The 27,025-nt window shown below is 50.7% G+C and overlaps 1 pseudogene; it reads left to right on the top strand.

Annotated features, from left to right (window-relative positions):
- Nucleotides 1-26,577, top strand: part of LOC140385771 (dolichyldiphosphatase 1-like) — a 103,243-nt pseudogene extending 76,666 nt beyond the window's left edge.
- Nucleotides 26,578-27,025: the final 448 nt, after the last annotated feature.

Here is a 27,025-nt window from a genome sequence, read left to right as displayed (position 1 = left end):
CATATGTTTATCCAATAAACTTCTAAATGCCCTCAATGTTGGCGAGTTCACTACTGTAGCAGGTAGGGCATTCCACGGCCTCACTACTCTTTGCGTAAAGAACCTACCTCTGACCTCTGTCCTATATCTATCACCCCTCAGTTTAAAGTTATGTCCCCTCGTGCCAGCCATTTCCATCCGCGGGAGAAGGCTCTCACTGTCCACCCTATCCAACCCCCTGATCAGGTTCAGGTTAGGTAGATTGGCCGTGATACGTGCCCTCAGTGACCAAAGTGGTTAGGAGGGGTCATTGGGTGACGGGGATAGGGTGGAAGTGAGGGCTTAAGTGGGACGGTGCACATTCGATGGGCCGAATGGCCTCCTTCTGCACTGTATGTTCTATGTTCACTTACTGGCTGATGTGGCACAGATCCTCAGCTTGCTCTTGCCCCTTCTCCTCCTCCAGCACACCACTCCTCTGTTGGGCTACATTGTGGAGGACGCAGCAGCGCACAAGGATGCGGCTGACGCTCGTGGCCTCGTACTGGAGGGCCCCTCCAGAGCGGTCCTGGCACCTGAAGTGCATTTTCAGGATCCCGAAGCACCTCTCCACCACAGCCCTGGTCGCACAATGGGCATCATTGTAGTGGGTCGCCGCGCTGGTCTGTGGTTTCCGTATAGATGTCATCAGCCACGACTGTCTCTCTGCTCAGACAGAGTCTTCGACGGCGTGCCCGTCCTGGCAGGTCCTCGAATGACAAGCGGTGCCGGCACACACGAGGCCTCATGTGGCGCCTCCTTGATGCCTCCTCCTCCTCCTCTGCCTGTTGGACAGCCAGCTCCCCAATCTGGGCATAGCTCGTGCCCAACCAGAACGCCCACATGTTCCCCCCCTCCCATCCCCGCACCCCTGGCTCCATCATTGTGTTCCGGTACTGTTATGGGCCAGGATTTAAAGAACCCCAAAGTGTAACATGGAGTTCACCTGACCCGAACTTTTAATAGATTGTATTATGGGGAGCAGACGGCCCATTCTACAGGTGTGGTATAGCAGAAAATGGACCAGTGGTTTTTAAAACAAAACAATGTTTATTCTATGAACTCAAGTTAACCTTTCTAAAACAAACAGTGAATACCTTAGCAACCATCAATTCAAATACACCCCCCAAGAATACAACACTAAGTAATCTGTATGCTGTTCTTTTAACATCCAAAAGACTTAACAAACCTTCAAACAGGAGCACATTAGGTTTACAATCAATACTGAGACCTTTTACAATTCTGGATTCACCAAATGATTAAGATAGTCTTTGGATGGCAGACTTCAGATGCAGCTCACTGAAAAACACAGACACACCCAAGCTTTTTCTCAAAGTGAAACTAAAAAGCAGAAGTAGAGCTCAGCTCCACCCACACTCTGACATCACTCCAGTAACATAAGACCATAAGACATAGGAGCGGAAGTAAGGCCATTCGGCCCATCAAGTCCACTCCACCATTCAATCATGGCTTATTTCAACTCCATTTACCCGCTCTCTCTCCATCGCCCTTAATTCCTCGAGAAATCAAGAATTTATCAACTTCTGTCTTAAAGACACTCAACGTCCTGGCCTCCACCGCCCTCTGTGGCAATGAATTCCACAGACCCACCACTCTCTGGTTGAAGAAACTTCTCCTAATCTCTGTTCTAAAGTGACTCCCTTTTATTCTAAGGCTGTGCCCCCGGGTCCTAGTCTCCCCTGCTAATGGAAACAACTTCCCTACGTCCACCCTATCTAAGCCATTCATTATCTTGTAAGTTTCTATTAGATCTCCCCTGAACCTCCTAAACTCCAATGAATATAATCCCAGGATCCTCAGACGTTCATCGTATGTTAGGCCTACCATTCCTGGGATCATCCGTGTGAATCTCCGCTGGACCCGCTCCAGTGCCAGTATGTCCTTCCTGAGGTGTGGGGCCCAAAATTGCTCACAGTATTCTAAATGGGGCCTAACTAATGCTTTATAAAGCTTCAGAAGTACATCCCTGCTTTTATATTCCAAGCCTCTTGAGATAAATGACAACATTGCATTTGCTTTCTTAATTACGGACTCCACCTGCAAGTTTACCTTTAGAGAATCCTGGACTAGGACTCCCAAGACCCTTTGCACTTCAGCATTATGAATTTTGTCACCGTTTAGAAAATAGTCCATGCCTCTATTCTTTTTTCCAAAGTGCAAGACCTCGCACTTGCCCACGTTGAATTTCATCAGCCATTTCTTGGACCACTCGCCTAAACTGTCTAAATCTTTCTGCAGCCTCCCCACCTCCTCCATACTACCTGCCCCTCCACCTATCTTTGTATCATCGGCAAACTTAGCCAGAATAAGCAGCTCCATTTCTTAAAGGTACATATCATAAACACTCATTTCTTAAAGAGTACTCTCACATGACAGTACGCATTAACGCTGCTGTCGAGGTGACAGAGAATTGCAATTTGGCGTCAAATCGGCGGCCAACGCGATTTTGGCGTTGGAACCTATTCTCCGCCCAATTGCAGTTCGTGATTTCGGCGTCAGTAAACAGAGACTCCCAAACAGGATCTCTTCATTGACTCAAACAAAACTCCTCAAGGGCAGCATGGTGGCGCAGTGGTGAGCACTGCTGCCTCACGGCGCTGAGGTACCAGGTTCAATCCCGGCTCTGGGTCACTGTCCGTGTGGAGTTTGCACATTCTCCCCGTGGTTCCGTGAGTTTCGCCCCCACAAACCAAAGATGTGTAGGTTAGGTGGATTGGCCTCGCTAAATTGCCCCTTAATTGGAAAAAAATAATTGTGTACTCTAAATTTAAAAAAAAACTCCTCATAATTTTGTCTTCGAAAGGAGTGGCTCGATAGCGCAGTCACGAGTTAACCACATTGCGGTGGCTCTGGAGTTACGTGTAGGAGGAGGATTCCTTTCCCGAGAGGTCAATAGCGAACCCGTTGTGTTTGTCCGACAATCGATGATAGTTACCTGGTCACTATCGCTGAGACTAACTTTCAACTGCAGATTTATTCATTGAATTTAGGTTCCACTAACTACCATGGTGGGATTTGAACCCATGTCATCAAAGATTCGGCCCGGGCTCTGGATTACGAGTCCAGTGACATTACCACTGTCTTCCCCAGGTGTGAGGTAAATGGTGGAGTAGGTAGGATGAACATCCGAAGATGCCTTCACTGCTGTTGGCCACTTGTGCGTGAGCATTAGAATTGTTGCGGCGCTAACTCCTGCTCCTTGGGCCGGACGTCTGGCACTCACCTCCCTAGCGATCTGTTCCATAGAACATAGAACTTACAGTGCAGAAGAAGGCCATTCGGCCCATCGATTCTGCACCGACCCATTTAAGCCCTCACTTCCACCCCATCCCCATAACCCAATAACCCCCCCTAACCTTTTTGGACACTAAGGGCAATTTAGCATGGCCAATGCATCTAACCTGCACATCTTTGGACTGTGGGAGGAAACCGGAGCACCCGGAGGAAACCCACGCAGACACGGGGAGAACGTGCAGACTCCGCACAGACAGTGACCCAGCATAGAATCGACCCTGGGACTCTGACGCCATGAAGCCACAGTGCTAGCCACATGTGCTACCGTGCTGCCCAGGGCTTAGTTCCCCTGCCTTATTGTGTGTTTTGGGGGCCTCTTGCTACTCCACCCCGCAATCCCTGCACCCTCCCTCCGCTCCCTCCCCCAACCCTGTGGATACAGAACATTTTCCATAATCTTTCTGCCTAAATCTGAGCTTCTCCATTGGGAAGATGGGGGAGGCTCAAGTGGAGCAGAAACGCCAGCACGGACTGGACAGGCCAAATGGCCTGTTTCTGAGCTGGAAATATGGAATTGAATGTGATCATTGCAGTTAAAGAGCAGCAACAGAAGGCTGATAGGCTCCTGTTCCGCATGAAGACTGGGCCCCTGTCTTGATATCTCCCTACAGGGGGACAGTTGGCAGGTGAGATGACAGCCGGTTTCCCCATTTCACTCTGTTCCCATCAACATCGACCCCCTGTAAAGGCCTATCTGATTATTCGGACGATGCTGCACTGCGGAAGATCTATGTGGGGTGCCTGTCTCATCTGTCTCTGTCTGGTCCCATTCTTCTCACATAATCGGTTAGCGACACTCAGCCCTCACACCCGCCCATCCCCCCCAGCTGATTCAGGAGGACAGGGTCCTTTAATGCTTTCCACCTTGTTTAATCATTTGCTCAGTCAATGATAACCACGGTGGGTGGGGGGCGGGGTGCGGTGGTGGGGGGGGGCGGCCCTCGGGGCTGGTGGGGTCTCACTTTCTCAGCTGCTATCCAGAGATGGGCAGGTTGGGCTATGTTCGGCGGGGCAGTGGATGTAGAAACGTCAAAAAGAATCCCCGAAAAAGGGCACAAAACGTGAAAGCAGTTCAAAACCGAACACAGGATCCCATGGAGAAAAAAATATATAGACGGATAAAGGGCTGAGGGAGAAAGATTAATTGAAGGCGGGAGTTTTTTTTCAGGATGTAGGGATCACTGGAACGCAGGCGTTGCTTCTTCCGTTAGTGTCAGGAACATTGCGCTAGATCTGGAGTCAGGTACAGATCAGACTGGGTAAGGGTGGCAGGTTCCTACCCCTGGAGGGAGGGCACCAGTAAACCTGATGGGTTTTGAGAGCAATCCAGCAGTTGCATATTCAGCAGCAATGCAAAGTTTATATTCCAGATTCATTTACCATTTTAATTTAATTTCCCCCAGCTGCCCAGTATCCTTATCACGAAGCCATCACCTCTTTAAAATCATGAGGAAGATGGAGTAAAAAGGTTTGAAGGGGGAAGGCGGTACCCCTGAGACAGTGTGTGACAATGTTCCTTCCTGCAACAACAACGTGCATTTATATAGTGCCTTTAATGTATTAAGGCACTTCACAGGAGCGTCACCAAATAGAATGTGCCACGAGCTACTTCAGGGCAGGTGACCAAATGTTTGGTCGAAGAGGTAGGTTTTGAGGAAAATCTGAAAGGCGAGCAGAGATGTTAAGTGCGCGATTTAATGGCCACGTAGCGCCTGACTGGCAGCACCCCACCGCGCAGCGTGGCCGATAAAAGCCGGGAGATCCCGCTCCCGGGATTTACCCGGCTCGCAACGCCTCGCGACATCTAACGTGATCTTATGAGACGTTGCGATGTGAATCCTGCCCATTGTGGGCGGATCACATTTTAGCAAATCTATATATTAGAACGAGACAGCTAGTCTCACTTTAATGTGCAGATTCCCAAGTTACCCGAGGCGTTGGGATCAATCTTCCTCTCCTTGGTAAGACCTCGGGCGCGTGCATTTCAGCACTGGTCTCCACTTAACTGGCAGGGGCGAAACCATGATCCAGAAGGTGTGATCAAGAAGGTGGTTCGCCCAGATCAAGTGTAGTCTGTTGATTGTGGATTGGAGAGCACGGAGGGATTGAAGTCGTCGAAGAGGAAACGTTTAGAGCTCGGCTGCTATTGGTGGATCAACATGCTGGTCTAAGCCTCTGGTTTAGGCCTAACGCCGATACAGTTTAGACTCAACGTGTGAGCTATGGCTGCAGCTGCATCCCGACCACCAGGCTGGGGAGTGCGAAACACTGTCCGAGTCACAGCGAAGAAGTCGGAAGGGGAGTCACCTGTGGACCGGAATTTCTTCGTGAAGCGGGTGCTGCTCGAGTGCTGCGGGTTTCAAGCAACAGATATCTTCTGCTTGCAAGACTTCCCCAACAATGGATATTTTGACGTTACCTTCAAGAGTGTCGCAGCTTGCATCAAATTCTTGAACGTGTTCAAGGAAAAAGGTAACCAGAGCCCCCGATCTATCCTGACTGCGGAGCCTCTGTTTACGCTACCGTCGCAGCAAAACCGGGTTGTTACACTGCACACGTACAACCCCCATGTCCCCGTGTCTGATGTGCTCACGTTCCTCGCCAGGTACGTCGAGCTGAAAAGTAACAGCGTGCAACTAAAGGACACCTTTGGCATCTGGACAAGTGAGCACCAGATCAAGGTGACTCTGAGAACAGACGGTGATGGAACCATCCTGCATCCCCCCTCCAGTTTCGCCATTGGAGGAAATCGTGGCTATCTCTATTACGTGGGACAGCCACGAGTATGCCGTACCTGTGGCAAAACGGGGCATGTTGCCGCCAACTGCAGTGTGACCTTCTGCAAAAACTGCAGGCAGGAGGGACACATGACAAAGGACTGCAAGGAAGACAAGTGCTGCAACTTGTGTGGCGAGGCCGGCCATCTTTACAGGGCCTGCCCGAAACGCGGGGCAACGTACGCACAAATCATCAGCGGCGGAGTCAAAAAGGCGACCACAGAGGAGGTCCATGCACCCTCCATCGACACCACAGCACAGAATGCGGAAAACCAACAGAAGGGCCCTCAACAAAACGTGGAGGCCCCAGCTCAACCTGACAACTCAACCCCAACCTCATCTGACGAGGAAGACTCAATGGAAGAGGATGGAACCAAGAAACAAGAGCCCTGGGAAACGGTAAACAGGGACAAATGAAAGAGGAAACAAAAAAATGAACTGAAGAAACCCCCGAGGGGCAGTGGCAAAAAGCGGCACCTTTCAGTCAGCGGGCTTAGCGCCGACACCTCCTCCGATGAGGGAAAACAAGACAAGAATCGGCCTCAAATAAAGAGGCAAAGTACCAATGTGGAACGGGAAGCACAGACCCCCCACACCACAGACAGGGAAGGAAATAAAGCACGCCAAGATCATCAACCTCTGGTGGATGGGAACAGCAATATGACCAACAGACACCAAACGCCGGACATTAAAAATAAAGTCACAGACCAACCCCCAAAGTTAACAAGCGGTAACAACCCAGGCGAAGACCGGCCTGCAACCCTAATACCCACTGAATGCCACGACAAACGCCAGGGCTACACTACCCCCCCAATGCATCCCCGTCGAGTTCACGGGCCCAGTGCGGACCAGGACAGCTTTCTCAGCCCTGCAACTGTGCAATAGTTTGTGAGCACCACCGGCATGCTGGGGAACATTCAACAGCTGGAACACCCAACTGCAGAGACTCTGAACTCTGAGACTGGCAAATCTATCTTTTTAAAATGGGGTTTAAAATTGCATCCATTAATGTGCAAAGCATTAAAGATACTTCGCGGTGTGTAGCCACATTCGGCTACTTAGCAAACGTGAAAGCCAACCTACTGTTCCTGCAGGAGTGTGGAATTCCTCACCTCAGCAACTACAGGCGCTGGTCGAGCTGGTGGTCCCATGGGCCATCCATCTGGGCAGGAGGAAACGACTGTCGTTCCTCCGCCCTGGGTATTCTGCTGCGGGGAGGCAACTTCACCATCTCCGACGTTAAGGAGGTAGTGGGTGGACGCCTCCTTGTAGTAGACGTTAAATACAAAAACGTCCCTCTCAGACTCATTAACGTGTACGCCCCGGCCATAAAGAGTGAGCGGCTGGCAGTCCTTCAGCAACTCCCACTGCTGTTGGCCACCTCCAAGCCTGTCATTCTGGGCGGTGACTGCAACTGCATCATCGATGTGGCTGGACGATCCGGCAGAGCTGACAGCAAACTAGAAGCTGCGTCCAGGCTCCTGATGGGAACGGTAAAAGACGCCAAGCTGCTCGACGTCTTCAGCAACCCTGCAGACGGAGCGCAGCGTAGATACACATGGTCACGGCCAGACGGGTCCGTCCGCTCCAGGATAGACTTCTTCTTTGTGTCCCGTGCTTTCACGGTCAGGTCCACTGTCGTTAAGCCGGTGTTCTTCTCTGACCACTGCCTCCTGCTGGCCGACTGCCACCTGCAGGAAGACCAGGGGGCGGGCAGGGGGACATGGAAGCTGAATGCAAAACTGTTGACTCCAGAGAACCTCGAGGAACTCAAAAGGGATTGCAAAGGTTGGAGAACCGTGAAACCCCTCATTGAGTCTCCACATCTCTGGTGGGAAGCAATCAAGGGGAACATCAAAAGGTTTTTTATCCTCAAAGGCATTCGAAAGGTGAGAGAGAGACGAGGGGCCATGTCCAGACTCCAGAAATGTATGCAGAATTTGCTCCAGCTGCAGTCGATGGGGGTTGATGTCAAGGAGGATCTCCAAGAGGTGAAGAGCCAGCAAGCCTCGCTCTACACCTCGGAGGCCTCCAAGGTTATCTTCCGTTCCAGAGTCCGCTCCGTGGAGCAGGATGAAAAGTGCTCACGCTTCTTCCTCCAAAAGGTGCACAGAGAGACCTCTGTGATCAGCAGCCTGAAGGAAGAAGATGGCTCTGTAAAGTCATTGCAGTCTGACATCCTGAGGATCAGCCAATCCTTTTATGCCGGACTGTATGACCTGAAGCCAACAGATAGCACTGTTTCCCAGACCTTCCTGTCATCTATCACGAAGGTCCTGGGCGACAGCGAGCGGGAAAACCTGGACAAACCGCTAACTCTGGACGAGCTGACAAAGGCCGTCGGGTCCTTTGAGACGAGTAAAACTCCCGGAAGCGACGGCTTACCGGCTGAGTTATATTCACCTCTGTGGGACTGGATGGGCCCAGACCTGCTGGAAGTGTACGAGAGTATGCTTCTGGAAGGCAGCATGTCAGAGTCCATGAGGAAATGCATCATCACCCTCATCTACAAGCAGAAGGGTGAAAGGGAAGAAATTCGAAATTGGTGACCCATTTCACTGTTGAATGTGGATTACAAAATTCTAGCCAAGCTCATCGCCAATCGGGTCAGGTCTGCTCTGGAGTCAGTGATCCACCCTGACCAAACCTGTGCTGTACCCGGCAGGCAGATCTCTGATAGCCTCGCGCTACTCAGGGATACAATCGCCTACGTGCAGGACAGGAAGGTGGACATCACCTTCCTCATCAGCCTTGACCAGGAGAAGGCTTTTGACAGAATATCGCACACCTACATGATGGATGTGCTCTCCAAAATGGGGTTTGGGGAGGGAATTCGCAATTGGATCAAACTGCTCTACACAAACATCTATAGCGCAGTCTTAATCAATGGGTGGGAATCAGAAAAGTTCCAGATCAAATCAGGAGTCAGGCAGGGCTGCCCTCTCTCCTCGGCCCAGTTTGTGTGCTGCATAGAACCTTTTGCCGAGTCTATCAGGAAGGATCCGAGTATAAGAGGAGTGACGATCCCAGGCAGCGGAGGCGTGCAAGTCAAGGCCTCCCTGTATATGGACGACATCGCCATCTTCTGCTCGGACCCCACGTCTGTACGCAGGCTCTTGAATGCCTGCGACCAGTTTGAACTGGCCTCGGGAGCCAATGTAATACGCGGCAAGAGCGAGGCCATGTTCTTTGGGAACTGGGCCGACAGGTCCTTTGTCCCCTTCACTGTCAGGTCAGATTACCTGAAGGTGCTGGGGATATGGTTCGGAGCGGCTGGGGCGTGCACCAAAAACTGGGAGGAGCGCATAGCAAAGGTAAGACAGAAACTGGGCTGGTGGGAGCAACGCTCCCTCTCCATTGCGTGCAAAACCCTGGTCATCAGGTGTGAGGCACTCTCGGTGTTACTGCATGTAGTGCAGGTCTGGCCCATTACCCGACCCTACGCCGCAGCAGTCACCCGGGCCATCTTCAAATTCATCTGGAGATCCAAGATGGACCGTGTCCGAAGGGACACCATGTACAAACCTCTGGATAAGGGAGGGAAAAACATACCCAACGTCTCCCTCATCCTGATGGCCACCTTTGTGTCCAGCTGCATCAAGCTGTGCGTGGACCCCCGGTATGCAAACACCAAGTGTCACTACATACCGAGGTTCTACCTGTCCCCGGTGTTGCGAAGGATGGGCCTGGCCTCATTGCCGCGGAACGCTCCAAGTAGTTGGACCGTGCCGTACCACCTGTCCTTCGTGGAAAAGTTTTTGAAGAAAAACACCTTTGACCACAAGGCAATGAAGCAGTGGTCAGCACGGAATGTCCTCGAGGCCCTCAGGGAAAAGGAGACTGTGGAGGACGTTGGACGGTTCCCTGAGCAGACTGTCAGAGCCATCTGGCAGAACGCCTCATCACCAGAACTTACAAACAAGCACCAAGACCTAGCTTGGCTGGTGGTGAGAAGGGCCCTCCCCGTCAGATTCTTCATGTACACCCGAAGGCTCAGCGCCGTTGCACGCTGCCCTCGGAGTGGCTGTGGGGGAAATGAGACGGTCACCCACCTCCTTGTGGAATGTGCCTTTGCAAAGAAGGTCTGGAGAGAGATGCAGTGGTATTTGTCAAGGTTCATCCCGAGCAGCTCTGTGACACAGGACTCTGTGCTCTACGGACTGTTTCCAGGGACACACACCGAGACAAACATCAACTGCTGCTGGAAGGTCATCAACTCGGTGAAAGACGCTCTTTGGTCTGCCCGAAACTTGCTGATCTTCCAGTGCAAAGAATTGTCCTCGACTGAGTGTTGCAGACTGGCACATTCCAAGGTCCAGGACTACGTGCTGAGGGCTGCACTCAAGCTTGGGGCAGCTGTCGCCAAGGCGCAATGGGGAAAGACCACTGTGTAAGGTCTTTCCAGCAAATGTACACCGAGGGGCGGGTAACAGTGTAAACTCCCCTCAGTCTGGGTCATTAACACTCCAATGTATAAAACAAACATGACAATGTAAATGTTTAAGAAGGAATTGTAACGTAAAGAGCGATTATGGGTGTAATGTTATCAAAATTGAATGGAAGAAAGTCAAGGGAATGTGTAACTCTGATGGAAATGTACAATCAAGACAATTCAAAATGTTCTGTCATGTTTAGTATAGTTTTTATGAATAAAGTATTTTTTTTTGGAAAAAAAAACTGGTCTCCACAAAGAGAGACCAGGTGAAATGGCACTTGTGGGTGTCTCCCAGGGGATTGGAGGCCCCCAGGTGCATGCCCTTTGGGCAGGGTAGTGCCCTGGCCCTGCTGGTGCCATCCTGGCACTGCCAAGGTGCCCAGTTGGCACTGCCAGCTGGCAGGGGCCTTGCCAGAGTACCAGGTTGGCATTGCCAAGGTGCCAAGCTGGCATTTTTTGCATGTGTGTGATCGGCCAGGGGTGCCCTGCGTGGGTGCTGGGCAGGCTTCACATAATGCACTGGGGCTTGGGGAGGTACCTTTGGGGGCCTCACATCTCACGCTGCACTGAGGTGTTCCGGTATGGGGCTATGTGCGGCCTCGGCTCGTGATGAACCTTGACAAGTACCACTGCATCTCTCTCCAGACCTTCTTTGCAAAGGCAAATTCCACAAGGAGGTGGGTGACCGTCTCATTTCCCCCACAGCCACTCCGAGGGCAGCGTTCTCTGTTGAGGCTCCTTATCAAACGCTTGTGTTTCTCGGTGCTGTGAGAGCCGGTAAACATGTGGCTAAACGCGATCGCTGTGGGACTTTGTTCCCATTTAGTTAAATCGCGCCCAAAGGATTGTAGAGGTTTAGGGAGGGAATTCTAGACTTGGGGCCCAGGCAACCGGAGAAGCCTCCCTGCCCCTGGCAGAGTGAAAGAAATCGGGGATAAGCAGGAGGCCAGAAATGGCGAGCACAGAAATCCCGGAGGGTTTTCGGGCTGCAGAGAGTCACAGAGATAGGAAGGGTGGTGAAGCCAGGGAAAGATTTATCACGCTGGGCTAAATCGCTGGCTTTTAAAGCAGACCAAGGCAGGCCAGCAGCACGGTTCAATTCCCGTACCAGGCGCCGGAATGTGGCGACGAGGGGCTTTCCACAGTAACTTCATTTGAAGCCTACTTGTGACAATAAACAATTTTCATTCCATTTTTCATTTCATAAGACCATAGTACCCGACAGTGCAGAAGGAGGCCATTCAACCCATCGAGTCTGCACCGACCCTCCAAAAGAACACCTTGGGCGAAATTCTCCCCCAACGGCGGGGTGTCCGCCGACTGGCGCCAAAGCCGGCGCCAATCAGACGGGCATCGCGCCGGCCCAAAGGTGCGGAAGGCTCCGCATCTTTGGCGGCCTAGCCCCAACATTGAGGGGCTAGGCCGACGCCGGAGGGATTTCCGCCCCGCCAGCTGGCGGAAATGGCGTTTGTTTCCCCGCCAACTGGCGCGGAAATGCGGCGCATGCGCGGGAGCGTCAGTGGCCGCTGTCAGTTTCCCAGCGCATGCGCGGGAGCGTCAGCGGCCGCTGTCAGTTTCCCGTGCATGCACAGTGGGGAGAGTCTCTTCCGCCTCCTCCATGGTGGAGGCCGTAGCGGAGGCGGAAGGGAAAGAATGCCCCCACGGCACAGGCCCGCCCGCGGATCGGGGGGCCCCGATCGCGGGCCAGGCCACCGTGGGGGCACCCCCCGGGGTCAGATCGCCCCGCGCCCCCCCCCCCCCCCAGGACCCCGGAGCCCGCCCACGCCGCCTGGTCCCGCCGGTAAATACCAGGTTTGATTTACTTCGGCGAGACAGGCAATTCCTGGGCGGGACTTCGGCCCATCCGGCCGGAAATCCAGCGGGGGGTCCCGCCAACCGGCACAGCCGGATTCCCGCCCCCGCCCAATCTCCGGGAGCGGAGACTTCGGCGGGGGCGGGATTCACGGCGGCCAACGGCCATTCTCCGACCCGGCGGGGGGTCGGAGAATGACGCCCCTTATCTGGGTCCACTCGCCCACCCTATCCCTGTAACCCCATAACCCCACCTAACACTTTGGACACTAAAGGGCAATTGAGCGTGACCAATCCACATAACCTGCCCATCTTTGGACTGTGGGAGGAAACCGGAGCACCCGGAGGAAACCCACGCAGACACGGGGAGAACATGCAGACTCTGCACAGACAGTGACCCGAGGCCGGAATCGAACCTGGCACCCTGGCACTGTGAGGCAGCAGTGCTAACCACTGTGCTATCGTGCGATAGATCATTAAAACCCCGTTCTCGGTGAGGTTGGAGGACGATCACTCATTTCAGGTGTGCATTTAGCCATTGGGCCCTATGAAAAGCCCCGAGTGCAAATGCTCAGAGTAAACGGGTCAGCAAGGGGGGGGATAAGGTGGAGAAGTAGGCTGCAAGTGTTGGGCACACTGGATAAGTGGGGCTTGTTCAAGGATCAGCTACTGCGTGTTCTTGATAAGTATGTACCGGTCAGACAGGGAGGAAGGCGTCAAGCGAGGGAACCGTGGTTTACCAAGGAAGTGGAATCTCTTGTTAAGAGGAAGAAGGAGGCCTATGTGAAGATGAGGTGTGAAGTTTCGGTTGGGGCGATGGATAGTTACAAGGTAGCGAGGAAGGATCTAAAGAGAGAGCTAAGACGAGCAAGGAGGGGACATGAGAAGTATTTGGCAGGAAGGATCAAGGAAAACCCAAAAGCTTTCTATAGGTATGTCAGGAATAAGCGAATGACTAGGGAAAGAGTAGGACCAGTCAAGGACAGGGATGGGAAATTGTGTGTGTAGTCTGAAGAGATAGGCGAGATACTAAATGAATATTTTTCGTCAGTATTCACTCAGGAAAAAGATAATGTTGTGGAGGAGAATGCTGAGCCCCAGGCTAATAGAATAGATGGCATTGAGGTACGTAGGGAAGAGGTGTTGGCAATTCTGGACAGGCTGAAAATAGATAAGTCCCCGGGACCTGATGGGATTTATCCTAGGATTCTCTGGGAGGCCAGGGAAGAGATTGCTGGACCTTTGGCTTTGATTTTTATGTCATCATTGGCTACAGGAATAGTGCCAGAGGACTGGAGGACAGCAAATGTGGTCCCTTTGTTCAAAAAGGGGAGCAGAGACAACCCCGGCAACTATAGACCGGTGAGCCTCACGTCTGTAGTGGGTAAAGTCTTGGAGGGGATTATAAGAGACAAGATTTATAATCATCTAGATAGGAATAATATGATCAGGGATAGTCAGCATGGCTTTGTGAAGGGTAGGTCATGCCTCACAAACCTTATAGAGTTCTTTGAGAAGGTGACTGAACAGGTAGACGAGGGTAGAGCAGTTGATGTGGTGTATATGGATTTCAGCAAAGCGTTTGATAAGGTTCCCCACGGTAGGCTATTGCAAAAAATATGGAGGCTGGGGATTGAGGGTGATTTAGAGATGTGGATCAGAAATTGGCGAGCTGAAAGAAGACAGAGGGTGGTGGTTGATGGGAAATGTTCAGAATGGAGTACAGTCACAAGTGGAGTACCACAAGGATCTGTTCTGGGGCCGTTGCTGTTTGTCATTTTTATCAATGACCTAGAGGAAGGCACAGAAGGGTGGGTGAGTAAATTTGCAGACGATACTAAAGTCGGTGGTGTTGTCGATAGTGTGGAAGGATGTAGCAGGTTACAGAGGGATATAGATAAGCTGCAGAGCTGGGCTGAGAGGTGGCAAATGGAGTTTAATGTAGAGAAGTGTGAGGTGATTCACTTTGGAAGGAATAACAGGAATGCGGAATATTTGGCTAATGGTAAAGTTCTTGAAAGTGTGGATGAGCAGAGGGATCTAGGTGTCCATGTACATAGATCCCTGAAAGTTGCCACCCAGGTTGATAGGGTTGTGAAGAAGGCCTATGGAGTGTTGGCCTTTATTGGTAGAGGGATTGAGTTCCGGAGTCGGGAGTCATGTTGCAGCTGTACAGAACTCTGGTACGGCCGCATTTGGAGTATTGCGTACAGTTCTGGTCACCGCATTATAGGAAGGACGTGGAGGCTTTGGAGCGGGTGCAGAGGAGATTTACCAGGATGTTGCCTGGTATGGAGGGAAAATTTTATGAGGAAAGGCTGATGGACTTGAGGTGTTTTCGTTGGAGAGAAGAAGGTTAAGAGGAGACTTAATAGAGGCATACAAAATGATCAGGGGGTTATATAGGGTGGACAGTGAGAGCCTTCTCCTGCGGATGGATATGGCTGGCACGAGGGGACATAACTTTAAACTGAGGGGTAATAGATATAGGACAGAGGTCAGAGGTAGGTTCTTTACGCAAAGAGTAGTGAGGCCGTGGAATGCCCTACCTGCTACAGTAGTGAACTCGCCAACATTGAGGGCATTTAAAAGTTTATTGGATAAACATATGGATGATAATGGCATAGTGTAGGTTAGATGGCTTTTGCTTCGGTGCAACATCGTGGGCCGAAGGGCCTGTACTGCGCTGTATTGTTCTATGTTCTATGTTCTATGTTCTAAGGCTAACCACCCTGCGTTTTAGGCTCCTATCGCCCTGGTAACGATGAATTCTCCCTGGTGAACATTGCCTCCAGGATCATTCTTTTCTGCAACGCCTGTAAAAGTTTGACATTCCTCGTGAAGACAGAATCAAGATAATCCCTCTGCCAAGACATCCATTCTCCATAGACTGGATTAGCCACTGTGTAAGTACATTGCCAATATCATCTCCTCCACAGCCCATGTACAATCCAATCAATCACGGACTCTACTCATCCATTTCATGTCTTTTGTGTAAATATCCCACATTGCCAAAGATAATCGAAGAATGCTGTGGAACACTCATCCATCCTCACATGCGTAGCTATCCAGCCGCTGTGCCTCGTACCGCCTTTGACTCTGCGAATGATTCATTGGCCCTGCACTATTTTGTTAACCTGCAAGAGCTGGAACAGTGCGAAAGATAAAATGATCATTTTCTGCCCATGAACCTCGCGCTTTGCTGCAAGATCAATAACTCTGTACAGAATTACAAGCTCCCAGGTTATGCAACGAGGCTCTCCCTCCCTGCCTCATTAACATGGGAACAACTTGAACTATTAAACCTTTACCGAGGCTTCTCACTAAAACAAAACAGTACAAGTTCAGAGTGTGGTTTACGGCAGAAAGAGCACTCGTTTGATATCTAAGCCAACTTACTGCCATTATGATGCATGGGGATTGGGAGGCGGAGATGTTTGGGGTACTCTCCGTTTGACAGTCTTCTTCATTCATTCGTGGGATGTGGGCGTCGCTGGCTGGCCCAGCATTTATTGCCCATCCCTAACTGTCCTTAAACTGAGTGTCTCACTCGACCATTTCAGTTAAGAGTCAACCACATTGCTGTGAGTCTGGAGTCACATGTAGGCCAGACCGGGTTGTCGTGTTAGGTGTTCCGATGCACAAATGACCCAACACGGCTGTAGATGGTACAACTACATGGTTGACAAGAGAGGTTGAATGTCTTGTTAAGAGGAAAAAGGAGACTTATGTAAGGCTGAGGAAACAAGGTTCAGACAGGGCGTTGGAGGGATACAAAATAGCCAGGAGGGAACTGAAGAAAGGGATTAGGAGAGCTAAGAGAGGGCATGAACAATCTTTGGCGGGTAGGATCAAGGAAAACCCCAAGGCCTTTTACACATATGTGAGAAATATGAGAATGACTAGCGCGAGGGTAGGTCCGATCAAGGACAGTAGCGGGAGATTGTGTATTGAGTCTGAAGAGATAGGAGAGGTCTTGAACGAGTATTTTTCTTCTGTATTTACAAATGAGAGGGGCCATATTGTTGGAGAGGACAGTGTGAAACAGACTGGTAAGCTCGAGGAAATACTTGTTAGGAAGGAAGATGTGTTGGGCATTTTGAAAAACTTGAGGATAGACAAGTCCCCCGGGCCTGACGGGATATATCCAAGGATTCTATGGGAAGCAAGAGATGAAATTGCAGAGCCGTTGGCAATGATCTTTTCGTCCTCACTGTCAACAGGGGTGGTACCAGGGGATTGGAGAGTGGCGAATGTCGTGCCCCTGTTCAAAAAAGGGACTAGGGATAACCCTGGGAATTACAGGCCAGTTAGTCTTACTTCGGTGGTAGGCAAAGTAATGGAAAGGGTACTGAAGGATAGGATTTCTGAGCATCTGGAAAGACACTGCTTGATTAGGGATAGTCAGCACGGATTTGTGAGGAGTAGGTCTTGCCTTACAAATCTTATTGAATTCTTTGAGGAGGTGACCAAGCATGTGGATGAAGGTAAAGCAGTGGATGTAGTGTACATGGATTTTAGTAAGGCATTTGATAAGGTTCCCCATGGTAGGCTTCTGCAGAAAGTAAGGAGGCATGGGATAGTGGGAAATTTGGCCAGTTGGATAACAAACTGGCTAACCGATAGAAGTCAGAGAGTGGTGGTGGATGGCAAATATTCAGCCTGGATCCCAGTTACCAGTGGCGTACCGCAGGGATCAGTTCTGGGTCTTCTGCTGTTTGTGATTTTCATTAATGACTTGGATGAGGGAGTTGAAGGGTGGGTCAGTAAATTTGCAGACGATACAAAGATTGGTGGAGTTGTGGATAGTAAGGAGGGCTGTTGTCGGCTGCAAAGAGACATAGATAGGATGCAGAGCTGGGCTGAGAAGTGGCAGATGGAGTTTAACCCTGAAAAGTGTGAGGTTGTTCATTTTGGAAGAACAAATATGAATGCGGAATACAGGGTTAACGGTAGAGTTCTTGGCAATGTGGAGGAGCAGAGAGATCTTGGGGTCTATGTTCATACATCTTTGAAAGTTGCCACTCAAGTGGATAGAGCTGTGAAGAAGGCCTATGGTGTGCTCGCGTTCATTAACAGAGGGATTGAATTTAAGAGCCGTGAGGTGATGATGCAGCTGTACATAACTCTGGTAAGGCCACATTTGGAGTACTGTGTACAGTTCTGGTCACCTCATTTTAGGAAGGATGTGGAAGCTTTGGAAAAGGTGCAAATAAGATTTACCAGGATGTTACCTGGAATGGAGAGTAGGTCTTACGAGGAAAGGTTGAGGGTGCTAGGCCTTTTCTCATTAGAACGGAGAATGATGAGGGGCGACTTGAAAGAGGTTTATAAGATGATCAGGGGAATAGATAGAGTAGACAGTCAGAGACTTTTTCCCCGGGTGGAACAAACCATTACAAGGGGACATAAATTTAAGGTGAAAGGTGGAAGATATAGGAGGGATATCAGAGGTAGGTTCTTTACCCAGAGAGTAGTGAGGGCATGGAATGCACTGCCTGTGGAAGTAGTTGAGTCGGAAACATTAGGGACCTTCAAGCAGCTATTGGATAGGTACATGGATGACGGTAAAATGATATAGTGTAGATTTATTTGCTCTTAAGGGCAGCACGGTAGCATTGTGGATAGCACAATTGCTTCACAGCTCCATGGTCCCAGGTTCGATTCCGGCTTGGGTCACTGTCTGTGCGGAGTCTGCACGTCCTCCCCGTGTCTGCGTGGGTTTCCTCCGGGTGCTCCGGTTTCCTCCCACAGTCCAAAGATGTGCAGGGTAGGTGGATTGGCCATGATAAATTGCCCTTAGTGTCCAAAATTGTCCTTGGTGTTGGGTGGAGGTGTTGACTTTGGGTAGGGTGCTCTTTCCAAGAGCCGGTGCAGACTCAGGGGGCCGAATGGCCTCCTTCTGCACTGTAAATTCAATGATAATCTATGATTAATCTAGGACAAAGGTTCGGCACAACATTGTGGGCCGAAGGGCCTGTTCTGTGCTGTATTTTCTATGTTCTATGTTTAACTCTGTTTTATTGTCTTAACAACGACAACTACTAACTGCTGGCTTGGGTACATGCTTCACCTGCTAACCTGTGGACCCAGCCCTATCACTATCCTCGTGAGGCACTCAGCACATGGTCTATGTCTGAGTGGCACGCTGTGAGCTCTGTGCTCTGAGCTATCTTCTGGTAGAATGAGCGGGAACTGTGGTGTTCCCTGTTTTATAGTGCGTGTGCTCTCACTGGTGATTGGCAGTGATGTTATGTGTGTGCTGGTTGGTCCAACTACCTGTCCATCAGTGTGTGTGTGATTGCACCATGATATGCTGATATGGATATCATGACACCCCCCCTTTCACAAGGATATGTGCCTACATGCTAATAAATAGGAATGTGCACTGAGTGCATCTGAGTATGTGTGTACAATATTTACAACATGTACATGAGGCTAAACTATATACAGAGGAAGGTGTCAGGTGTAACAGAACAACAACGTTGTACCAATAACAGAACAAATGCATTCAACAAACGACGAGAGAAAACTTCTGGAACAATGAACGACAAGAAAAGAAACTCGTTAACAGTACTGTAAATCAATTCAGTGAGTCCAATGTGCTAACAGGCTCATAAGTCAAGTCTCTCAGGTGGACGACGAATTTGGGTTGACCGCCTCAAGGGTGGGTCAGGATCCATCGGCTGAGGAATGGGCCTGGCCACGGGCGAGAGAGGAAGAGGCAGAGTTGCAGGAAGCTCAACAAAGTTGACATCAGGGACAACAGGAGGGCGTGGCACCGGTGCAGGATCTCGTAGCTAGCGCGGAACCAGACGAAGGGCCCACCGATTACGGTGGCAAATAGAGCCATCAGGCATACAAACCAGGAATGAGCGGGGAGCCACGTGCTGGAGAACCTCGACGGTTGCCGACCAGCCACCCTCCGGTAGGTGTATGCGTACGTTGTCTCCAGCCGCCTGAGCAGGAAGATCAGTCGCCCGAGAGTCATGTGCCACCTTCTGCTGAGCACACTGTTGTTGCATCCTTCGCAGCACTGGAGCATGGTCGGGGTCAGGAACATGAATGGACGGCACAGTGGTCCTGAGGGTGCGACCCATCAACAGCTGGGCTGGCGAGAGGCCCGTGGACAGTGGGGCCGAGCGATAGGCCAGCAGGGCTAAACAGAAGTCAGATCCGGCATCAGCAGCCTTGCAGAGGAGCCGCTTCACAATGTGGACGCCCTTTTCCGCCTTGCCATTCGACTGGGGATGCAAAGGGACTGGGCGTCACGTGCATGAAATTGTATGAAGTGGCAAAGGAAGACCATTCTTGGCTCGCAAAGCAAGGCCTGTTGTCAGACCATAAGACCATAAGACATAGGAGCGGAAGTAAGGCCATTCGGCCCATCGAGTCCACTCCACCATTCAATCATGGCTGATTTCAACTCCATTTACCCGCTCTCTCTCCATAGCCCTTAATTCCTCGAGAAATCAAGAATTTATCAACTTCTGTCTTAAAGACACTCAACGTCCCGGCCTCCACCGCCCTCTGTGGCAATGAATTCCACAGACCCACCACTCTCTGGCTGAAGAAATTTCTCCTAATCTCTGTTCTAAAGTGACTCCCTTTTATTCTAAGGCTGTGCCCCCGGGTCCTAGTCTCCCCTGCTAATGGAAACAACTTCCCTACGTCCACCCTATCTAAGCCATTCATTATCTTGTAAGTTTCTATTAGATCTCCCCTCAACCACCTAAACTCCAATGGATATAATCCCAGGATCCTCAGACGTTCATCGTATGTTAGGCCTACCATTCCTGGGATCATCCGTGTGAATCTCCGCTGGACCCGCTCCAGTGCCAGTATGTCCTTCCTGAGGTGTGGGGCCCAAAATTGCTCACAGTATTCTAAATGGGGCCTAACTCGTGCTTTATAAAGCTTCAGAAGTACATCCCTGCTTTTATATTCCAAGCCTCTTGAGATAAATGACAACATTGCATTTGCTTTCTTAATTACGGACTCAACCGTTAGAGAATCCTGGACTAGGACTCCCAAGTCCCTTTGCACTTCAGAATTATGAATTTTGTCACCGTTTAGAAAACAATCCATGCCTCTATTCTTTTTTCCAAAGTGCAAGACCTCGCACTTGCCCACGTTGAATTTCATCAGCCATTTCTTGGACCACTCTCCTAAACTGTCTAAATCTTTCTGCAGCCTCCCCACCTCCTCCATACTACCTGCCCCTCCACCTATCTTTGTATCATCGGCAAACTTAGCCAGAATGCCCCCAAGTCCCGTCATCTAGATCGTTAATATATAAAGAGAACAGCTGTGGCCCCAACACTGAACCCTGCGGGACATCACTCGTCACCGGTTGCCATGACGGTGAGGGGAATTGTGCCGGTTGAAACCTTTGGCAGGTGGGGCAGTTGAGCACCATGTTGGCGATGTCGTCGCTGATGCCCGGCCAGTACACAGCCTCTCGGGCCCTCCGTCTGCACTTTTCAACCCCGAGATGGCCTTCGTGCAGTTGTTCGAGGACAAGCCGGTGCATGCTGTGTGGGATCACGATCCGGTCCAACTTCAAGAGGACACCATCAATGACGGCCAAGTCATCCCGGACATTGTAAAATTGTGGGCACTGCCCCTTAAGCCACCCTTCCGTCATGTGGCGCATTACACACTGTAGAAGGGTGTCAGCCGCAGTCTCACGGCGAATGTGGGCCAGACGTGCGTCAGTGGCCGGCAGATTGGCCGATGTGAAGGCTACTTGTGCGTTGACCTGACAAACGAACCCCTCCGAGTCGGGTTGTGTGTTAACCGCCCTCGACAGAGCATCTGCGATGATGAGATCCTTCCCCGGGGTGCAGACAAGTTGGAAGTCGTACCTCCGGAGCTTGAGCAGAATGCGCTGGAGGAGAGGGGTAATATTGTTGAGGTCCTTCTGAATGATGCTGACCAGGGGGCGATGGTCGGTCTCCACAGTGAACTGCGGAAGACCATATACATAATCGTGAAATTTGTCGATGCCAGTCAACAAGCCTAGGCACTCCTTCTCAATCTGCGCATAGCGCTGTTCTGTGGGGGTCATGGCCTGCGACGCATAGGCGACCGGGGCCCATGATGCAGTGTCGTCCCGTTGCAGGAATACCGCCCCAATGCCGGACTGGCTGGCATCAGTTGAGATCTTTGTTTCCCGTGTGGTATCAAAAAATGCCAGTACCGGGGCGGTGGTGAGCTTGACCTTGAGCTCCTCCCATTCACTCTGGTGTGCGGGCAGCCACTGGAATTCCGTTGTCTTTTTGACCAGGTGGCAAAGAGCTGTCGTGTGCAAAGCAAGGTTAGGAATGAAGTTCCCCAGGAAGTTGACCATCCCGAGAAAGCGCAGCACTGCCTTCTTGTCTGACGGCTGCTGCATGGCTGCGATGGCTGCCACTTTGTCGGCATCCGGCCGCACACCTGACCGGGAGATGTGGTCCCCCAAAAACTTTAGCTCAGTCTGGCCAAAACAGAACTTGGCTTGGTTGAGGCGCAGGCCCTGATCTCGTATCTGCGCAAAGACACGCTGGAGAAGACTGATGTGCCCCTGTGGTGTGGTGGACCAGATGATTACGTCATCTACATAGACGCGTACCCCTTCGATGCCCTCCATCATCTGTTCCATGATGCGATGGAACACCTCGGAGGCCGAGATGATGCCGAATGGCATCCTATTGTAGCAGTATCTGCCAAATGGAGTGTTGAAAGTGCACAGCTTCCTGCTGGACTGATCCAATTGAATCTGCCAAAAGCCCTTTGAGGCATCAAGCTTGGTGAATATTTTTGCCCGAGCCATTTCGCTCGTGATTTCTTCTCGTTTGGGTATGGGGTAGTATTCCCTCATAATGTTGTTATTCAAATCTTTTGGGTCGATACAGATCCGGAGCTCGCCGGAGGGCATCTTGGCGCACACCATGGAGCTCACCCATGGCGTTGGCTCTGTGACCTGGGAAAGCACTCCTTGGTCCTGCAGGTCCTGCAGCTGTTGCTTGAGGCGGTCCCTGAGTGGTGCTGGGACCCTAAGAGGTGCGTTAATGACCGGGGTGGCGTCCAGTTTGAGCCGTATTCTGTACGTGTAGGGCAGTGTGCCCATGCCCTCGAAAACCTCCTGGTTGTGCGCGAGGAGTGAGTTGAGCTGCGCCCTAAAGTCTGCATCCGGGAAATCGGACGTGCGTTCTGGAGACAGAGTGTGTACCCGCTGAACGAGGTAGAGGATCTTGCACGCCTATGCGCCTAACAGAGAGCCCTTCGTGATCCAACGATTTCAAATGATAATGTGGCTTTGTGTGAGTTGTGTGTAACCTCGAGCTGGCAGGACCCTGTGGCCGGGATGACGTTTCCATTGTAGTCAACCAGCTGACAGTGGGATGGCAGAATCGGAGGTTTAACCTTCAAGGTCTGGAAGGCTGACCATGCGAGGAGATTGGCGGAGGCACCAGTGTCCAGGCGAAATGTGATCTGTGATCGGTTGACCGTTAGGGTGGCACACCACTCATCGCCTGGATCAATGCTGTGCACTGGCAGCGGCTGGTGGTTCCGACTTGGGGACATCCGGTTCTTGTGGATTACCGCAACGCGGAAGGGCTCCCTGTCTTCGGTATCGCTGGCCTGCATATTATCAGGATATGACACAGTGTAGGGGGCCTGAATCGCCCGCACGTCCCTGCGAGGCTGGCGGAATTGTTGGGAGTTGGCAGGTTGAGCTGCTCGACAGCAGGAAGCATAGTGGCCCATCCTGCCACAGCGGAGGCATTGTCGCGCTTTGGCCGGACATTGCCGCTTAAAGTGGGCGGAGCCACAGTTGCCGCATGTCGTGACGTCATGGCATTCGTTGCGTTCGTTGCACCACCACGCATGCACGGTGCAGTCCTGCGTAGAGCGCACCTGCGCATCATGTCCCTTTGCGTCAACGTCCCCTCTTTTGGCGCGTACAAGCGCGGGAGGCCTCGGAAAGCGCACGAAATGGCCGCCCTCATCCGGGCCGCGGGCCGGGAGGAACTCGATCGACTGGACCCGCTCCGCCTCGTGGGGCCTGTGCCGTGCCGTTTCGGCTTCCTGGATTTGGGAGTACCGGCTGGTCGCGTTCTCATGGAGGACGCAGGTCTCGATGGCAGTCACTAGGGTGAGGCGCTTTATTTTAAGGAGCTGCTGGTGCAGAGTGTCCGAGATGAGCCAAAAACTATCTGATCGCATATCATGGAGTCGGATGTGGCCTCATAGCCGCAGGACTGCGCGAGGATACGGAGGTGTGTCAAGTAAGATTGGAAAGGCTTCACAACGACAACTACTAACTGCTGGCTTGGGTACGTGCTTCACCAGCTAACCTGTGGACCCAGCCCTATCACTATCCTAGTGAGGCACTCAGCACATGGTCTATGTCTGAGTGGCACGCTGTGAGCTCTGTGCTCTGAGCTATCTTCTGGTAGAATGAGCGGGAACTGTGGTGTTCCCTGTTTTATAGTGCGTGTGCTCTCACTGGTGATTGGCTGCGTTGTTATGTGTGTGCTGGTTGGTCCAACTACCTGTCCATCAGTGTATGTGTGACTGCACCATGATATGCTTCTGTGGATATCATGACACGGGTAAGGACGGCAGATTTCCTTCCCTAAAGGACATTGGAGAACCAGATGGGCTTTTACCACAATCGGCAATGGTTTCATGTCGCCATTAGACTTTTAATTCTAACTTTTACTGGATTCAAATTTCACCATCTGCCTTGGTCTCTATTGCATCCACCTCATCTATCCCTGGCCTCCGGATTACTAGTCCAGTGACAATGCCACTGTGCCACTGCCTCCCCCATAAGATGGGTTATGGTGCCAAGGTGGGTAGGTGAATTTAAGATACAGTTCAGATGTTACAGAACAGCATAACAGGGTCCCCTCCTGGACTTCCACCTCTTTATCCTGCAGGAATTAATGGACGAGGATGGAGGGGGAATAGGGGAAACCAAGGGATGTTGCCAGAGTACAGTTAAGTGAAGCTGTGTTGAAGATCCTATACAATGGTGGAGCAGGCTTGAGGGGCTGAATGGTCTAGTATGCTTCTATTATGCATTGTGAACCAGGTAGAGGGAGAAATGTGGACCAAACAGGTCATCTGTGTGGACCAGAAAGACACAGGTATGGTACTCAATGACTACTTTGCATTGGTCTTCACAATGAAAAAGAATGACACATGTATAGACATCAGGGTGAAGGACTGTGAGGTGCCACACAAAAGGTTGCTGCATAAGATAAAGATGCATGGCATTAAGGGTAAAGTAGTAGCATCGATAGAGGATTGGTTAATTAATAGAAAGCAAAGAGTGGGGATTAATGGGTGTTCTCTGGTTGGCAATCAGTAGCTAGTGGTGTCCCTCAGGGATCAGTGTTGGGCCCACAATTGTTCACAATTTACATAGATGATTTGGAGTTGGGGACCAAGGGCAATGTGCCCAAGTTTGCAGACGGCACTAAGATGAGTGGTAAAGCAAAAAGTGCAGAGGATACTGGAAGTCTGCAGAGGGATTTGGATAGGTTAAGTGAATGGGCTAGGGTCTGGCAGGTGGAATACAATGTTGACAAATGTGAGGTTACCCATTTTGGTAGGAATAACAGCAAAAGGGATTATTATTTAAATGATAAAATATTAAAACATGCTGCTGTGCAGAGAGACCTGGGTGTGCTAGTGCATGAGTCACAAAAAGTTGGTTTACAGGTGCAACAGGTGATTAAGAAGGCAAATGGAATTTTGTCCTTTATTGCTAGAGGGATGTAGTTTAAGACTAGGGAGGTTACGCTGCAATTGTATAAGGTGTTGGTGAGGCCAAACCTGGAGTATTGTGTTCAGTTTTGGTCTTCTTACCCGAGAAAGGACGTACTGGCACTGGAGGGTGTGCAGAGGACATTCACTAGGTTAATCCCAGAGTTGAAGGGGTTGGATTACGAGGAGAGGTTGAGTAGACTGGGACTGTACTCGTTGGAATTTAGAAGGATGAGGGGGGATCTTATAGAAACATATAAAATTATGAAGGGAATAGATAGGATAGATGCGGGCAGGTTGTTTCCACTGGCGGGTGAAAGCAGAACTAGGGGGCATAGCCTCAAAACAAGGGGAAGTAGATTTAGGACTGAGTTTAGGAGGAACCTCTTCACCCAAAGGGTTGTGAATCTATGGAATTTCCTGCCCAGTGAAGCAGTTGAGGCTCCTTCATTAAATGTTTGTAAGATAACGATAGATAGTTTTTTGAAGAATAAAGGGATTAAGGGTTATGGTGTTCAGGCCGGAAAGTGGAGCTGAGTCCACAAAAGATCAGCCATGATCTCATTGAATGGCGGAGCAGGCTCGAGGGGCCAGATGGCCTACTCCTGCTCCTAGTTCTTATGTTCTTATGTTCTTATTAACAAAGAGAGAGAGGAGGTACTAGTGTGTTTAGCCACCTTAAAAATGGATATATCCACAGGCCCAGATGAGATGTATCCCAGGCCATTGAGGGAGGCAAAGGAGGAGGTATCAGGGGCACTGTCAGTAATTTGAAAATCCTCTCTGGCCACAGATGAGTTGCGAGAGGACTGGATGACAGCGAACATTGCCCCATTGTTAAAAGAAGGAGGTAGGGATAGGCCAGGAAGTTATAGGCCAGTCAGTCTCACCTTGGTGATGGGGAAGTTACTAGAAAGGCTTCCGAGGGGCAGAATATATCTGCATTTGGCTAGACACGGGTTAATCAGGGATAATAATAATAATGTTTAATAGTGTCTCAAGTAAGCTTACATTAACACTGCAATGAAGTTACTGTGAAAATCCATAGAGGGTGTTCGCTATGCGGAGAGGCTGAATAGACTCGGACTTATGAGGGGCATGGATAGAGTGGATGGGCAGGCACTCTTTCCCAGGGTGGAGGGGTCAGTCACCAGGGGGCATAGGTTTCATCCGCGGGCAAAGTTTAGAGGAAATGTGCGAGGCAGGTTTTTTACGCAGAGGGCGTTGAGTGCCTGGAACGCGTTGCCAGGAGAGGTTGTGGAAGCAGATACATTAACGGCGTTCAAAAGGCATCTTGACAAACACACGGATAGGATGGGTATAGAGGGATACGGCACAAGGAAGTGCTGAGGGTTTTGGCCAAGGGTGGTATCATGACCGGTGCAGGCTTGGAGGGCCGAAAGGCCTGTTCCTGTGCTGTATTTTCTTTGTTCTTTGTTCTTGGAAGGTCATGTTTGACAAATGTAATCAAATATTTTGAGGATGTAACCAGGTGTGTTGATGAGGATATTGATTTTGATGTGGTCTGTGTGGACTTTAGCAAGGCTTTTTTGATAAGGTCCCTCATGGCAGACTATTAAAGAGAGTAAGGGTCCAATAGGATCCAATGGGCTCATTGGATCAAAAATTGGCTGAGAGGCAGGAAGGGGAGGGTGATGGTCGAGGGATGTTTCTGTGACTGAAGACTTGTTTTCAGTGGGGCTGGGTGCTGGGGCCCTTGCTCTTTGTAATGCACAGTAACGATTTGGAGGTAAATGTAGATTGTATGATCAATAGGTTTTCAGATCACATAAAAGTTGGTAGGGCGGCAAATAGTGAGGAGCATAGCCGTAGACTGCAGGAGGATATCAATGGACTGGCCGGGTGTGGAAAGTGTGAGGTAATGCACTTGGGGGGAGGGCGAACA

The sequence above is a fragment of the Scyliorhinus torazame genome, chromosome 2 (assembly GCF_047496885.1).
Source record: "Scyliorhinus torazame isolate Kashiwa2021f chromosome 2, sScyTor2.1, whole genome shotgun sequence".
Classification (NCBI taxonomy): domain Eukaryota; kingdom Metazoa; phylum Chordata; class Chondrichthyes; order Carcharhiniformes; family Scyliorhinidae; genus Scyliorhinus; species Scyliorhinus torazame.
This window is presented reverse-complemented; position numbering and strand designations above follow the sequence as displayed.